The sequence below is a fragment of the Epinephelus moara genome, chromosome 22, assembly GCF_006386435.1.
Source record: "Epinephelus moara isolate mb chromosome 22, YSFRI_EMoa_1.0, whole genome shotgun sequence".
NCBI lineage: Eukaryota > Metazoa > Chordata > Actinopteri > Perciformes > Serranidae > Epinephelus > Epinephelus moara.
The window spans coordinates 36,756,609-36,773,567 of NC_065527.1; the positions used below are offsets into that span (position 1 = coordinate 36,756,609).

Genomic DNA, 16,959 nt, shown 5'->3' on the forward strand with positions numbered 1-16,959 from the left:
TGAGTTGCATACAGTTAGGGCTGCCACTAACTTATATATTTTTATATTTTGTAAGACATTTCTATTGTCATAGTAGGTGATAAAACATTTTAAATACATGTAATTAAAATGCTGCCCATCTCTGCCAACAATGCATAGGCCTATGTGATACAACAATATAAAAGAATACAAGTATATATATGCTGCATATAATTTGAATTGTCTGTATCAATAACCTGAAGAAACTAAGAAAACCAGGCTTTCATTGACAGCAAATAAATCCATAGGCCTACTGCCATCTGCTGGTAAAAAGGACAAACATCAGCTTGACACTTCACTGACGCAACAATGCGTTATGGAGAAAACAACGCAACACACACAATAATTTATTATATCCTCGATTACTTTATTTCAAACAATTCGGCGAATGAATATTAAAACACAACCTTTGAGGGAATCCCTATACGTCCTTCATGGGAACAACATGCATGACGATTTCCCTCTGAACAGCAACGTTATGGTTAAATAACAAGTTTTACTGTAGCCATAAAATTTGCTATCATGACATTTTATTTCTATTTTTATGAATAAAAAGTTCCTCACAGCAATGGCAGGCAGCTTTTCAAAATGTGTAAAACATCAAGTGTAAGTGGAAATAAAAGATACATGGGAAAGTTTTATAGGATATTTTTAAGTTTTATAGGCAAGCTTATCTTCCTGTCTTTTATTTTGAAGTTACTTCCCTCTCTGATGTCACCACCGTTCTACTTTTTGTCCAAAACAATAAATGAAAAAATGAATCTGCAAAAAAACAAAATCGGGCTGTTATTTGAATTTGGTTTTGTCATTTTTCGTTTTTTGATTCTGACAACAAAAACGGAAAAACGGCTCCATTTTCTCGTTTTTTCGTTTTAAACCAAAAAGGAAAAAACGGGAAAACCATGGTATTTCCGTTTTTTCGTTTTTGGTTTAAAACGAAAAAACGAACTGCCTGAAGGTACCCTGACCGTATCCTGACCCTTTTGACACCCTCTATAGGGCACTCACACAGCGTCCCCACATCCTGCGAGTGAGTGAGTGAGTGAGTGAGTGAGTGAATGAGTGAGTGACCTTTATTTGTCAGCTCTATCTATAGCAAAAATGTGCTGGAGCATGATGCCCCCTTCACATTTATGACTGCCCCCTCATAGGCTATGCCTGCCTGGAACCGGACTTGCCTCAGTTACAGAGGGACATGGTGTTAAATTTAATGTCCATGGAATAAATCCATAAATGTTTCGACAGCACTATCTGATAAACATCTAGTATAGTAACTGTTGCCGAGTGGCATGTAATCGAGTAGAAAGAAAGTGCAAAGTATAGTAGCTATCTTTAATTACACTGCAGTAGGCCTATGTAAAATCTGTCTTTTAAAAACTGTCTTTTTACTTTCTTTTAAAGGAGAATGAGTAATGTGGGGGCTTTGACACAAACCCTCTCTCTCTCTCTCTCTCTCTCTCTCTCTCTCTCTCTCCCTCTATATATATACATATATATATATATACAACTTGAATAAATGTGCAGTTATTTTCCTCCACTGCGTTTGGATGATAACCGGACATTTTCTAACTGCTCCGGGAATGGATACACCATGGTGTGTTGTTAGGTTCGGGGCCCCAGTAATTCTTTTATTTTGAAAAACACAATGTCTCTCTCAGCGGAGGTATAAATTGTTGCTGGCTTGATAATATGCTGGTCCATTGGAAGCGGCTGCAGACAGACTACAGAGCGGACACAGCGGCGGGCTGGGCTCTGCTGGATTTCATTGTCCTCGTGAAAATAACGAGCTTTCTGTGAGACAGTCTGGAGGACTTGATGAAGACTGCGCATGAAAGGCTTTGTGTTGGAATAGAGTGAACAGCTGGGTCTGGCACAGCCTGGAGACTATTCATTTCAAATGATCAGGATGTTATGTGTCCTCAAACTATGAACAAGCTGCTAAAGGATCCGAGAAATACAGGCAAGTTTCCAAAAGTCACCGGCTGCTGGATTGTTAAATGTGCTGCAGTCAGAGCAGCTGAATGAAATGGACTCGGTTACACTGTGACTTTCAGTTTCATTGACGACAGTGTGTATGGTGAGCTGGTGTGTGTTGTAGAGGAATGCAGCAGCACGGTCAGTCAGACGCATTCCTGTCTCTTTGTAGCCTCCAAACAGCAGACACAATTTTTCGGGGAGGTAGTTGAACAGTTCACGGCTGTCCATTGTTAAGGTAAAGATAAAACGCCTTATTCCTGTAAATTAAAGAAGCTACATGTTGATTTTACCATAACTGAAGCCTTGACTGAATATGATTACAGCGGGTAAAGCCTGCCTCTGTCGGGCTTCATAGAAAAAAAACAAAAACCGTGTTGCTTGTGTTGCATTCGTATCATTATAAAAAAAAAACATGTTTATTGGTATGGTTTCGCCCTTCCACACCCTGCTGTGAGGTCATCTTCATACATTTAAAACACGTCTATTCCCATCATGAAGCTCAACTTGTGGCTTCCCAGGGGTGACTGGCTCCAGTTCAGCTTCCTCTGCTGGTTGGAAAACAGAAGATGAACGGTATGATAACGGTATGTCTATGCAGTGGCCTTTTTAGTCAGAAAAAATAGTGAGGCCATACCCACTTTGGACAGATGCAAAACCCAACACCATATTGCAATTGACAAAATGGCTATTTCACATTTCCCACAGAGTTTGAGGTGATAATCCAACTGAGCACACACCTGTTCTCTTCTACTTGCTGTTGCCTAATTCTCTGCATGTATGTGCTGTCAGTTTATGTGGCCGGTACCCATTCTGCACAGTGACCTATGTTTACTCTTCAAGACAAGCCCGATTTTACTATGTTGTCCCACTGCTTTCATGTATGATAACCTTCTCGGAAAGATGCTTGAGATCCTGAAAGCCTGTCCTGACCAGGTACCATCCCCTCCGAAAAACATACCAAGAAGAAACAAAGCATCTTCTCTGACAAGCTAACAGTTAGCCATGTTTTCCTGGAAAACCAATAAATGTAAAATCTGTGATAATTATAATGATAAATAATAATTATAAATGTATTTGTTATAGCACATTTCACAAAAAAGAAATTCACATTTGCTTTACAAAATACAATCAAGTAATCAAAAACACATGCAAAACATGCAATCAATAAGAACAAAGACAATAAACCAATAAAACAAGGCAACAAAAAGTAAGTAAAACAGAGCAAATACAGGCTACTGAGGCCTCAGACAGAAACATACCAGGGAACAAGCAGTGGACAATTTAGGATGGGACAAAGGCCATTTTGAAAAGATTGGTCTTCAATTCTTACTTTATAATGGCTGGTGGCCGTTGGGTTGTTTAATGCATAGAAGATAATGATCATTTCCCATGGAGTTTAAGGTGATGATCTAACTAAGCAAACACTTGTTCTCCTCAAGTTGCTGTTTTTCAATTCTTTGCTAGGGATGCACGATATTGGATATTTTTCTGCAGATATCCAATATGCCAATGTAGTTTACAACTTATTTGGCAAATAACTGGTACAGATATCAATATATCCACTTTTTTCCCCACCTAATTTTAGTGATCATCAAGTCTCTTCTGTAGTGGAATTAAAATCATATTATGCGTGCATACTCTTATTATGATGGCCCACCAGCTGATGAGACATGAAATAGAATGCTTTTCAATGTATGTAATATTCATTTATTGTGTAAATTAAGAAAAAGCATGTAGGACAATTCTGATAGTTCATTTTAAAGCCAATATTGGCTAATACCAATGACATGCTCATGCATGCATCACTATTCCTTGCTTTTTTTTTTTTTTTAGTATTTTCATTTATTTAAAACTTGTACATGGGACGTCTGCTCTATCCACTAAGCCACCGACGCCCCTATTTTTATTTCTTTATATTCTTTTTTGTATGGTTATGTTGAGTATGTGTCACTTATTTTTTGTAATTTATATTTAAAAAATAAATGATGTGCACAAAAGAAACAATGGTCTGGATTGATGAGCCTTTAATCACTGCAATAAATTATGAAAAAAAACAACAACAAAAAACACTATTCCTTACTTGTATGTGCCATCAGTTTATGTGGGCAGTACCCATGCTGTACAGTAGCCTATGTTTACTTTGCCAATCCTCTCTGAAGGATACTTTAGATCCTGAAAACCTGTCCCTGATCAGAAACCAAAAAAAGCATCTTCTATGACAAGCCAGCAGTTGTTAGCAGATGGCACAAATGTGATGCCAAATCGGAACTGCCTGTTGCCCCACTGTAAATTCAACTGGCTATTTGCCAAGTCCTGTTGTCATCATTCACTGTTGACAGAAAATAATATTACTTTTGAAGAGGATGGTAACTGTGGTCACCATGAACAATGTGGATTATCTTCGACACATTAAACATGCCAGCGGCCACCAGCCATTATAAACCGAACCACTGGTGAGAATTTTCGCAGATTTTGCGTGGAGTGGTTCACCAGGAAACCATGGCTAACTGTTAGCTTGTCAGAAGAAGATGGTTTGTTTCTTCCTGTGAATGTTTTTGGTCAAGAGTAGGCTTTCAGGATCTCAAGCATCTTTCTGAGTCGATTACCAAACATGACAGCAGTGGGACAACATGGTAAAATGAGCTCAGCAGAGCAACAAGCTGTACTACCCAAAGTGACAATACATACAAATGGGGGATTGAGCAGTATAACAGCCAATTTAAGAGAACAGTTGGATTATCACCTGTGGACCTTTAAATGAGGCTATACAGTAATTTGGAATTCTGAGCATCCTCTTGATCATATTTGTATTTACAATTAGGCACAACCTTCCTGCTCTAATAATGGAATCTGGTGTCAGAGCTGGTGAATGCACTGTGAATGTCCACTGTTAATTAGGATTTCTCCTCCAGTGGACATGTTTGTGTTACTGCAGTCATGATCCAAAAGGAAAGGGGAGTACAAGAACAAACTGCTGTATGAATAAGGCAGTTATTTCATCAACCTTTGCACAACTGATACCAGTGACATTAAAATACGTGTACATTATACAAACATCTATGAGTTTAAGAAAAAAAACAGCATGAGCCAAACATCTCAATTGAATATTGTTTCACTAGCAAGGACCACACCACAACGAAATGCAGTTTAAAGATTTAATGAAGATGTAATTGTCAGAGAAATGGTTATGAATGGGGTGGTGATGAATGGGGGAGTGCAGATTTGCAGATGAATGAACGGGATGGAGATGACGTCATCGGAGGGTCGGACTGGGTGAGGTGTAGATGTGGGCGGAAGGACTCAGTGTGGGGGTTCCGTCTCGTGTCCTGGTGAGCCCGTGCTGTTAGGAAGCCCCCAAAAGAGTCTAGTTAAGTGAGACTTAGTCTGTCGTGTGCTAGACGGAGATCATTGAGGTTATTGTGGATGTAGTTTTGATATGCTTGTGAAGACCAGCGGCCGAGGACCTGGATGACTTGGTCTGAAATTCTCGATCTGGTGGCTGAGGAGGAAGCGCCGATACGGAACAAATGGCAAGAGTAATGATCTGATAAAATTCCGGAGAGATGGAGGATATTATGGAAGTGTTTCTGGAACCAGAAATGGGTGGCCATCCTCCCTGTTTCAGTGAGGAAGAGGGGATTTTGTGGTGAAGCGCGAGCGGAATACCGGGTGTGGATGTATCTGGTCAGTGGCTCGTGCGGGCTGAGAAAGGAGTTGAGGCGAAAGATGTAGATGGGAAAGGATACTCCAAACTGATCGGTTTTACTCCTACGGAGTGTGAATATGAGCGAGTCGGAAGTGTGAGTGGTGATGTCGGATAGAATGGGATGACGGGAAGGATCGTAGACAGATGCGGGAAAGTGAGTCAGCGATGGCGTTGTGGTGACCGGGAATGTGAGACGCATGGAGGATGAATTGATGCTGAGCGGAGATGAGAGTGAGTCTGCGGGTGAATGGCATGATGGCTGGGGAACGGGAACGGCCTTTATTGATGATATCTACTACTGCTATGTTGTCAGAGTGAATAGTGATGCATTTTTTTTAGACCATTCGTGTCCCCAAATTAGAGTGGCGATGATCACAGGATACAGCTCGTACAAAGTAGACAAGGGAGAGCGTGACTCTGTGTCGAGGGACTCGAACTCGGAGGGCCAAGCAGCAGCAAACCACCTCCCCCCGTAATACCCGCCGAAACCTACAGAGGTGGAGGAGCCATGATAGTGCATGCAGAGGCCCGGGTGAGAAGGGGCGCCGCATAAGTTGCAGGAGAGGGAGGAATGAGCTGTCTGAATCGAAGACCCCCCAGTACATCCCCTGATTTAGCTGCTGCAACCAGCCGGCTGCTTGTGTAGCAAAGTGGACATGGTAGTTATAAAATCCCGCCCCCCCGAAACGCAAAGCCATGTCCAACACGATGGACAGATAGTCGTCCAGCTCTGATCGACGGTAAGGATAAGCAGAGCAGATGACATCACGAAAGAGGGAGAAAGCTACAGTAGAGCAAACTCAACAGGAGTTAAGTCTTTAGACCTGGCTGGCAATGAGCACGTTTACATGCGCACAATAATCAGATAACTGGTAATAATCAGGTAATGGTAATAATCCGATTTGATGCGTTTACATGCACTTCAATAATGTGATAATCGGAAAAACCTGGTTTACATGATTCAGTCCTTCAGTTGGATTTCTCCTCAAGTACATGACATAAAACTCAAACTTCCTGTTACAGTAGGTACTCATATCCTTGAAAAACCTTGAAAAGTATGCAAGTCATATATTTGCAAAATAAAGCACTCATCATGCTGACAGCTTATAATCTTACAGTACTGTTTGTTTTTATCATTAACAAATACACGTGAGAGCATTCTAATGTGTAGTTTATCAAGGTGGAGCCAATTTTACATACTTTGGGTAGATTCATAGTAAAAGTACTGCAAAGTGCAATATACAAGTGTATTGTATATAAACTTGTCACACAAAGTGCATAACATATAAGTAAGATAAAATAAAAGTGACAATTTAAACACTGAGAATATAAAAATATATTATTTTATGTAAAATCTTTATCTGAAAGGAAACAAAAGCTGTCAGGTTAATGTAGTGGAGTAGAGAGTACAATATTTCCCTCTAAAATGTAGTGGAGTGGGAGTATAAAATAGCAAAACCCGAAAGAAACCAGATTAAAGGGTATATATGCACCGAATAATCTGACTATTGGGGAAAAATCTAGACGTGTTTATCTGATTTTTCATAATCAGATAATGGCTTTAATCTGATAAAGCCTATCGGATTATGCTGTTTACATGACCACTTGAATAATCAGGTAACTCCAGAATTCAGATAATGATCGGTTTATTAGTGTGCATGTAAACGCGCTCAGTGACTGCTTTAGTAGAACTGGACTGAGGACAGTCTGCAGTTCCCTGGGTTGACTACCGTCGAAAAAGGATGGCTGAATGAGCTGGGCTAGGTCTACATAATTACCGGACAATATTTGCTGGCGCAGTGAGTGCGAGACGGGTGAGAGGCGGTGGATGGCAGAGGTTGGTGGAGCCGGTGGTGTGGCTGTGGCCAGAGTGTAGACGGCAGCAGAGGAAAAAACATTAGGGTGTTGGGGAAGGGGGGGGGTAGGGAGGGGGTAGGGGAGGGGTAAGGAGAGACACGTCGGAAAGAGAGTGGAAGGCAGTGAAACACCCGCCGGAGGAGCCTGTTGTGCTGCAGGACGGGGCTCCTGGGCTGCGATGCCAGCCGGAACAGGATAGTTGGAAGGAAGGGTAGAGGAAAGGGATGTGGGGATGGAGGATGTGTGCGCACGGGCTGAGAGTGGAGGCCTGCGAGACAGGGAGGAGAAGAAGGCAGATATTGCGCGTGACATATCTGCATCAGAGGGAGCAGGCACAGGGGGTGATACGACCTGACCCCTGGCTGGGGGAATGAATGAGAGAGGCTGCTCCGGCTGGAGTGGTGGAGGCGCCGTGACGTCACCGATGGTGATGCTGGCGGGAGAAGGCCCCGGAAGGGAACCTGGAAGTGCGGCCGGCTTGGGAGAAGGAGTTGTGGTCTCGTGGGCCCGGACAGCGGCTGAATAGAGCTGGAACAGCCTGGACTTATTGTCGCTGCGGTGGAAGGGGATGTTTTTTGCCCTCAGGAACCGCCGGAGCCGGGCGATGGTCCAATCCCTGATGTTGGGCTCTTGTTGTGGACGTGGAGATGGTGGAGATGGCTGAGTGGAGCGCGACGGAGCGCCGCGGGAGCGGCGAGGTTGATTAGTCACTGCACCGCTGCGGGAAGGGGGAGGAGGAGACCGCCGCTGGCTCCCACGGTTGTGGACGCGGCGTCGATTTCCCACCCGCGAGGACGGAGGAGAGGAGGCCTGGGACCCGCTAGGAGTCGGGGCGATCTCGTTGATGGAGCCCAACGGAGAGCCACGGCGAGACTGAGGGATGTGGACCACGGAGCGCGGCCGGCTCCCCTGGGAGTGTCGGCTACTGGCAGACTGCTGAGACGGAGTCAGAGGATCACCTGGCTCAAACAGGGAGTCGTACAAGTCATCGGAGTCGGACCCGGACGGGTTGACTTGCAGCACATGATCCATCTTGGTGAGTACACGAAAAACACACTTGCTGAGATACTTAGGGTCGCCAATGTTCGAGAGATCTGACAGGCCTGTGGTAGCGCTGTGCTGGTATATATACGTTAGTCAGGTGATTAGAGGAGTGGTTGAGGCGTGGTCCTGCTCCTGAACCTCAGTTAAACAATTAACTCCATTTAATGTCTAGAGACAAACAGCTGTACAACGCCTTTGCCTAAATAACAATGTTGAAAAGTAGGGCAGCAACTTCTGATTATTTGCATTTGTTTTAGTAATGTGCCAGTTTGGATAAATTGATTGTTTGGTCTGTAAATGATCAGAATGTTCTGAAAAATGCCAGACATGGTTTTGCCATATTTGCCATATTTTGGACTGTCAGACCCACAGTCCAAAACCCCAAAATATTGAACTGACTTTCATAGATAACAACTCTTTACATTCGAGAAGTTGTAACCACTGGATTTTTGGGTTAATTTTAAAGCTGATATTGACTGATACCGATGATGTACCAATATTGGCCGCGTTTCCCAGATCCAGTTAAGAAGATCTTAGCGCTAAGAGCTTCTTAAGAACGCTCTTAAGCCTCCCGTGAAAGAAAAACGCGTTTCCCAGATCGCTCTGAGCTTAAGATCTTTCACTAAGAAGGAGTTGTAAGATCGAGCTGACCCACTCTTAACAGTCTTCTTAGCGACCAAACGCTCACAGATCCAGCCGCGTCAGGCAAATTAATATTACACTAAGCAAGGAGATATTAAAACAATGTGCACCATATATATTTTGATCTGTTTTATACTTCAGATTTATAATGTTTAGCATTAATTGGTGACAGAAAAGAAATGTAGTTAACCTGTTAACTTAGGTTCGGGAGCAGAACCACGCCTCAACCACACCTCTAATCACCTGCCAAGCTTACTTATACTGGGTCAACCCATCCTACCCTGTTTGTCTCAAGATTTCTCGAGCTCAGACAGACCGTGCGTCTCGCCTAAACGCTTCATAGAGAAAACTTCAAACAAAGACAAAAACGTAAAGATTGTCTTAACGTTACCTACCATGGATCCGGTACTGCAGATCTACCCGACCGATTCAGACGGCGATCCCTTCGATGATCTGTTCGACACTGGTCCACCAGACTCGCAGCAGCAACCAGACCGCAGCCAAACACACTGGCGTGGACGCTTGCGTTCAGTGGTCAGCGTACCTCAGTCCCGCCGTCTCCATTCAAGCTCCGCCAACGAGATTTCTCCGAGTCCGACTCAGACCGCGGGGGTCCGCAGATCTCAGATCTCCTCTCCTCCTTCAGCGAGGACCACACACCGCGAGCACGGGTGTAGGAGCCAGCTCCAACCCTCTCCTCATTGGCAGCTGACCCCATCGCCTAGGCTTCCAGCTCCTGGCTCTTCAACGTGGCGCACCGCGAGTCGGCATTCTCCGCGTCCTCAAACTGAGCCCAATATCAGAGACTGGACTGTCACTCGCCTCCAACGTTTCCTGTGGAGCGAGGGCATCCCATTTCACCGCAATGCCAACAAAGCCACACTTTTTCGACTGTATTCAGCCTCTATCAACGCAGCAACAGACTCCATACCTCCCGCTCTTCCGGCTTCCTCACCCGTGCCACCAACTGCCAGTGTCGTCAGGCGTGATGTCACAGGGCCGTCGCTGCCTCAGCCACAGCCTGCATCATCAGCCCCCTCAGGTGGGGGCCAGGTTGTATGTCCCCCTGTGCCTGCTCCCTCTGCTCCTGAATTCTCTCAGATGATTTCAGCTTTCTTTTCATCCCTGTCTTCGCAGGCTTCACAAAATCCCTGTGCACATACATCCTTTCATCCCATCATCCCTTCCTCTATGCTTCCTTCAGCCGTTCCCAGCAACACGGCTTCTGCTCCTCTTTTTTCTGCAATAGCCAACGCAGCAGCAGGAGAGCCTTAGTCAGCAACTCAAGGGGTCCCACCACAGGCTAACCAACTCGGTGATCTCCAGCCTCCTCCTTTACTTCCAGCTGGTCTATCCTAGGTTTTGGAGGGACAGGGTTTTACAGTTACCATGTGCACTTCGCTAACCAAGCAGCTGGCCGGATACAGTAATTTAACCAGGGAACATACTGGGGCACCCTTGACTCTGAACTCTACTGCTGCATATTTGCAGCCCGCACGTCCCTTTCCTGCGAGCTATGTGGAGCCCCTTCTCACCCTGCCACAGCATGCACTGTCACTGCTCCACTGCCTCGCTCACGTCCATCTTCCTCACGCAACACCACAGTCTTTAACCGCCTGTCACCTGCCGCACCCCCACCTCCCACCATTCCTAGGCCCGCTAACATACGTCCTTCGGTCAATGTCCCTATGCCAAAGGGGGTCGACACAGGGGGAAGGCCGATCCTCTACCAGGGCGGCAGGATGGTGTGCAACAATTTCAACCACTTGGGCAGTGCTCTTTCCAACTGCCGTCTCCTGCATGTCTGCTCCTTCTGCGGCGGCGCGCATGCCAGGAGCACCTGCCCCCACAATCCAACCACAGCTGCAGACCAACTTGCACAGCACCTCAGCACCCCCGTTCAGGTAAATGTCCTTGCCACCGCTCTACAAAACCATCCTGATAGACAGCTTGTTCATTTTCTTATGGATGGCTTCACACATGGTTTTCATCCCAGTATGGCAGTTCTCCCTGACATTTCCCACGTCTGTCACAACCTCCAGTCTGCTCTCGCAGAACCTCACACTGTCAACACCCTGTTGGCTAAAGAGGTCAAAGAAGGATTCATGATAGGCCCGTTCGATATTCCTCCTTTTCCTCTGTTCCGCATCAGCCCAATAGGTGTTGCCACTCGCAAATACTCTGGAAAAAAGAGGCTAATTATGGACCTGTCTCACACATTCCAAGCATCAACAGTGTCATTCCCAGTCCGGATTTCTCCATGCAATACGCAACCATCAACCATGCCATCGACCTCATTCAGCTAGCAGGACGTGGAGCTTGGCTTTCTAAAGCAGACATCACCAGCGCATTCAAAGTTTTGCCCATTCATCCTGACTTCTGCCGTTTTTTTCGGCGTTTGCTGGAAGGGGGCATATTATTTTTCTGTGCCCCTTACCTTTGGCTGCAAAAGCAGTCCTAAGATCTTCGATTCTCTTTCAGAAACCCTATGCTGGATCCTTACTAACAACTACAGGCTCCCTTACATTCTCCATCTTCTCGACGATTTTCTCGTCGTCACTCCACCATCCTCACCTCCTCGCCACGGGCTCAATACACTCACTAACGCTTTCTCTGAACTTGGCGTCCCTCTTTCTGAGGAGAAAACATCAGGACCTGGCACTTCCATTGAGTTCCTAGGCATCACCCAGGACTCAATTTCCTTCCAAGCATCTCTGCCCTTGGAGAAAAATACAGCGCATCTCTCTGCTTCTGTCAAACCACCTCTTAGCAGACAGATGCACCAAACGCCAGCTGTTAGCCCTCCTTGGCCATCTCAATTATGCCATCCACATATTCCCTCAAGCTAAATCCTTCTTGTCCATCCTTTTGTCTAAGGCTGCTGCCATTCCCTCTCTCCACGATAGGGTCATTCTAGACGATGCCTGCAAAATGGAAATGCGTATGTGGCTACATTTCCTATCTTCTTGGAATGTCATTTCCTTTTTCTGCGTTCCTATCTTCTTGGAATGTCATTTCCTTTTTCTGCGACGACTTCATCACCCAGCCTGAGGACATTAAACTTTTCACAGACGCGGCTCCCTCCACAGGTTTTGGCGGCTACTATGGAGGGAGATGGTTTGCCTCCGCTTGGCCCCCAGAGTTCGAATCCCTCGACTCAGAATCCCGCTCTCCTTCCTCTGCGCTTCACGAGCTGTATCCCATCATAATAGCTGCCATTCTTTGGGGGCACGAATGGTCTAGGAAGTCCATACTTATCCACTCCGATAACACCGCAGTCGTAGAGATCCTGAACAAAGGTCGATCTCGTTCTTTAGCCATCATGCAGTTCCTGCGCAGACTCACCTTATTCTCAGCTCAACACCAGTTCATCCTCCGGGCAGCCCACGTTCCTGGTCATCACAATAGCATTGCTGACTCATTGTCTCGCTTCTAATTCCAAAAATTCAGACACTTGGCCCCAGAATCGGATCTTCACCCAACACCTATCCCACCATTTTCAGCCACAATATTCAACTAGCTCCACAGCTGTCAAACCTCTCTCACGCTTCACAAGAAGCCATTCTTGACAGTCTCAACTCAGCTCAACTCAAACTTTATTTATAAAGCACATTTAAAACAACCAAGGTTGACCAAAGTGCTGAACAGGTCGATAGAAATAAACAAGCAAATACAATGAGGTACCTAATAGTACACCACAATAATAACCATAAGATACATAAAATACAATACAATAAAATAAAATACAAGAGTTATAAAATAAGATAAAAATTAGATAAAATGTTTGGGTGTCCAGCTCAACCTGAGTTAAAAGCCTGAGAGAAGAAGTGGGTTTTCAGAAAAGACTTAAAAACCTCTAGGGTCTGGGCAGACCTAATGTGCAGGGGCAGGCAATTCCAGAGCCTAGGGGCAGCTGCCCCAAAGGCTCTGTCACCTCTGGTCTTCAGCCTAGTCCTAGGAGTAGCCAGTAATAGCTGACTGGCCGATCTCAAGGCTCTGGAGGGAGCATGAAAGTGCAGGAGTTCGATTAAATAAGGGGGTGCCAGCCCATTTAGGTCTTTAAAGCCCCAAGCACACTCTCAGCCTACCTAACTGACTGGAATTGCTTCAAGGCATATCACTCCACCTACCAGCTGCCTTTTCCCTCTCTGGACGTCATGTCCATCTGCAATTTCATCACCCATGCTCATTCCATCCAAAAAATACGGTCCTCCACCATCCAGACCTACTTAGCAGGAATCAACTTCTTCATCAAACTAGTCACTGGCTTCCATTGTCCTTCAACCTCCCATTCTCATTCTCCCATAGCTCTCCCAGCTAGGCGATTGCCACTCACTTCAGGCCTCTGCATTCACTCCCTTCGTTCAGGCTACATATCTCCTATGGTTGACCTAACCCTAGAATCCATGTTTCTTCTGGCCTTTTTCGGATTCCTGAGGTGCTCTAAATTCGCCCCGACTTCATCCGTCTATAATCCTTCTCATCACCCCAGTCTATCTGACATAACCATCCACACTGCTGACTCACTCATATTCACGCTCCGAAGGAGCAAAACAGATCAGTTGGGAGTTTCTTTCCCTATCTACTTATTCCGCCTCGAATCCTACCTCAGCCCATACGAGCCACTGACCAAATACATCAGCTCCAGGTATGCTGCCAAGGCATCACCTCAACACCCACTCTTTCTCACTGAAACAGGAAAAATGGCCAATCGATTCTGGTTCCAGAAACACTTACACCAAGTCCTACGCATTTCAGGCGTATCTCCAGAACTCTATTCTAGCCACTCCTTCCGCATTGGTGCAGCATCCACAGCAGCCAGACTAGGCATCTCAGACCAAACCATTCAGGTCCTAGGCCGCTGGTCATCCCAAGCATATCGCTCCTACATCCCCAACAATCTTAACGATCTCCGTCAAGCTCATGTTCAAATCAGTTCCATTTAAATCTGACTCTTTTGGGGGCCAGTGATCAGCTCGGGTGGATTATGCCTGAGACGGAACCCCCACACTGAGTCTCCCTCTGCCCAGTCTCCAATACATCCTCCCAGACCAGCCTAACAGATGACATCTTCCCTCTACCTCACCCACATCCATTCATTTATTCTCAACATTCAATAACTCCTGCATTCCATTAAACTTTTAAACGACATATTGTTGTGGCGTGGTTCTTGCTAGTGAAATGTAGTTAACCTGTTAACTTAGGTTCGGGAGCAGAACCACACCTCAACCACACCTCTAATCACCTGCCAAGCCTACTTATACTGGGTCCGTCCGTCAACACCCACCGGCTGCGTTTGTTGTGCGGAGCGGTGCAGCTCTGCCGGACAGCGGGAGTCACGAGGACCCACGAGATCTCGCGAATTCATGCATAATCGTACGATATAACAAGATGTAGTTTCTATAAACAGAACCACAAAACCAGAGGAGTAACGTTAGTAGGAAGAAATCTCGGTGCACCTTCATGATTAACATCTCCTCGTCCATGGTTTCAACGGGGTGAAATGATGTCTGAAAACCTCTGACCTGTTGACTTCAGGCCTGCCTCAGCCCATTATGACGTTTACAAGGTGTAGTGCAGGGAATATGATCCGCTGTGAACACTGTGTATTTTATTTTAAAAAATAACCAGATGTTTTATTTTGTTTCTGTGCACGACTTCCTGCCCCGCACAATCTGCTCCACACTGAATTGCTGCGTTGTGCTCTGGCGTCCGGCAAAAATAGAAGTCCTGCCTATCTGTTGCAGAGGGCTCCGGAGCGCCGCAGCTGTGACGGAGCCTGAACGCAGCACAGCCGCAGACGGTGGAAGCACACACATTGACTAGAACTGAAACGTATCGGCTTCGCTGCCATTCCAGAGCGCAGACGCAACCCACATGCATCTGGTGGAATAGGGGGGTTAGTGTCTCCACACATCTGGAGGGCAACCCGGTGCAATTTTGCCCTCTGCCCGGAGGTGCATTGCCTGGCTGTGCTGCGTTTTTACACAGTGGGGAGCTTCCTGGAGGTGGTGGGAGACGGCACCGGCCTCAGCAAGGCGTCGGTATCACAGAGTGTGGCAGCTGTGACACCGATCCTGCTGCGCCATGCCCCGGCACACATCAGGATGCCCACCCTAAGGGAGGAGGTCCGCCAGGTCCACCACGGATTCCACACCATGGGGATCGATTTGGGATTCCCCCGGTAATTGGTGTGATGGATGGCACACTGATTCCGATCCTCAACCCCTCCCTGGTGGACCCATGCTGGATCGGAAGGAAGCACTTTACTGCCATCAACACCCAGGTGGTGGTGGACCATGAGGGGCCTGATCACCGACATCGTCGCCAGGTGGCCAGGAGGCACACATGACAGCCGTGTGGGCCAACTCGGCTGTGGGGCAGAAGGCTGGCAGGGGAGAGTTTGGCAGGAGCTTCTTCCTTGGGGACAGTGGCTACCCCCTCCGTAGCTACCTCGTGACCCCCGTGACCAATCCGGCAACACCAGCAGAGGAGAGGATCAATCAGACCCACATGGACACCAGGACCCACATTGAATGGCTGTTTGGAAAATGGAAATCCCACTTTCGCTGCATTCATTGCTTGTTGGGGGGGGCTGCGCTTGTCACCCATGGATGAGGACGAGGAATTAGAGGATGATGCCCCACTAAGCTGGTGTCCAGGCCAGACAGGAGCTCATCAACCTGTTTTGATTCCGGACATTCCCACCCTGTCACCACCAGTCACCAAGTCATCTAAGCACCTGAACACTAACCAACTCCCCTGATCACCACCACAAAATAAAAAACCCAACAATAAGCCCACTACCACCACACCACCCATACCACCACATCACCCAACTATCATGCCTAGGGTTGAAAGAGGCTGCACAGAAGAGCAGCAGATGCAAAACTAGATGTAAACTCCCGCACACTGTTACCTTGCAAGAATAATTTATTGCTGCAATGTTTCAGTGCTTTGCCTAATGAAGGTCCAGCACTGAAACGTTAACAATAAGTATTCTTGAAAGTCAATGCAGTGTGCGGAAGTTTTCATGTGGTTTTGGCTGGAAGAGGCACGTGCGTCATGCTTGAAGTGCACATTACGCACACTTTACAATGTTACAATTTCATTTAGCAGATGTAATATCATAATAATATCATGATTAAGTGCCCAAAAGCAAAGTTTTAGTCCGATAGGACGTAGGTGCCAACAGGCAGTGCACAGAGGCAATTAAGTTTATTTTTTATAATGTAAAACACATGTATCTGTAATCTGTTAAGTCAAGTGCAAAAGTGTTCGCTTTACACACTAACATATGTCATGAGTAGTCTTTAGGAATAAATCATAAAATTATATCAATTCCCTGGGACCCTCTGTGTGTAGATTTGACACCCTTACTTTATAATGTGCAATGATTCACACAACACACGGCTGAAAAGGAAACCATGTTTATTCAAACATAAAATAGCCTAAAGTGGTGGGACCCCTCCCGTCACATGGGTTCTGCATCACCTGCAATGAAGGGAGGTTGATTAGTAAATGGAACGAGATAGATTGCGCATTGTGGGGAAACAAATCAGTGCAAAATCACCATGGCATATGGTCTCAATACACTTTACAGTTAATAAAACCAAGTACAAGAAACAAATTAAACAAAATAATAAACGCACAAAGGGACAAGGGAAAAAATAACAAAGATAAAGCAGTTACAAACTAGCAAACCGAAATATTGA

The 16,959-nt window shown here is 45.9% G+C and overlaps 1 protein-coding gene and 1 pseudogene across 3 annotated transcripts in view; both read left to right on the top strand.

The window, feature by feature from the left end:
* The first annotated feature begins 1,728 nt into the window (after positions 1-1,728).
* Positions 1,729-16,959, top strand: part of tmem200b (transmembrane protein 200B) — a 31,093-nt gene continuing 15,862 nt past the window's right edge. The window contains exon 1 of one of the 3 annotated variants that reach the window (XM_050033998.1): positions 1,729-2,230. The gene's annotated coding sequence lies outside the window, so the exon portion shown is untranslated. Of the gene's footprint in view, positions 2,231-7,831; positions 8,595-16,959 lie in introns of those variants that run through there. The other 2 variants (XM_050033999.1, XM_050033997.1) reach the window with 2 other exon arrangements.
* LOC126384283 (uncharacterized) lies at positions 9,641-13,517 on the top strand (annotated as a pseudogene).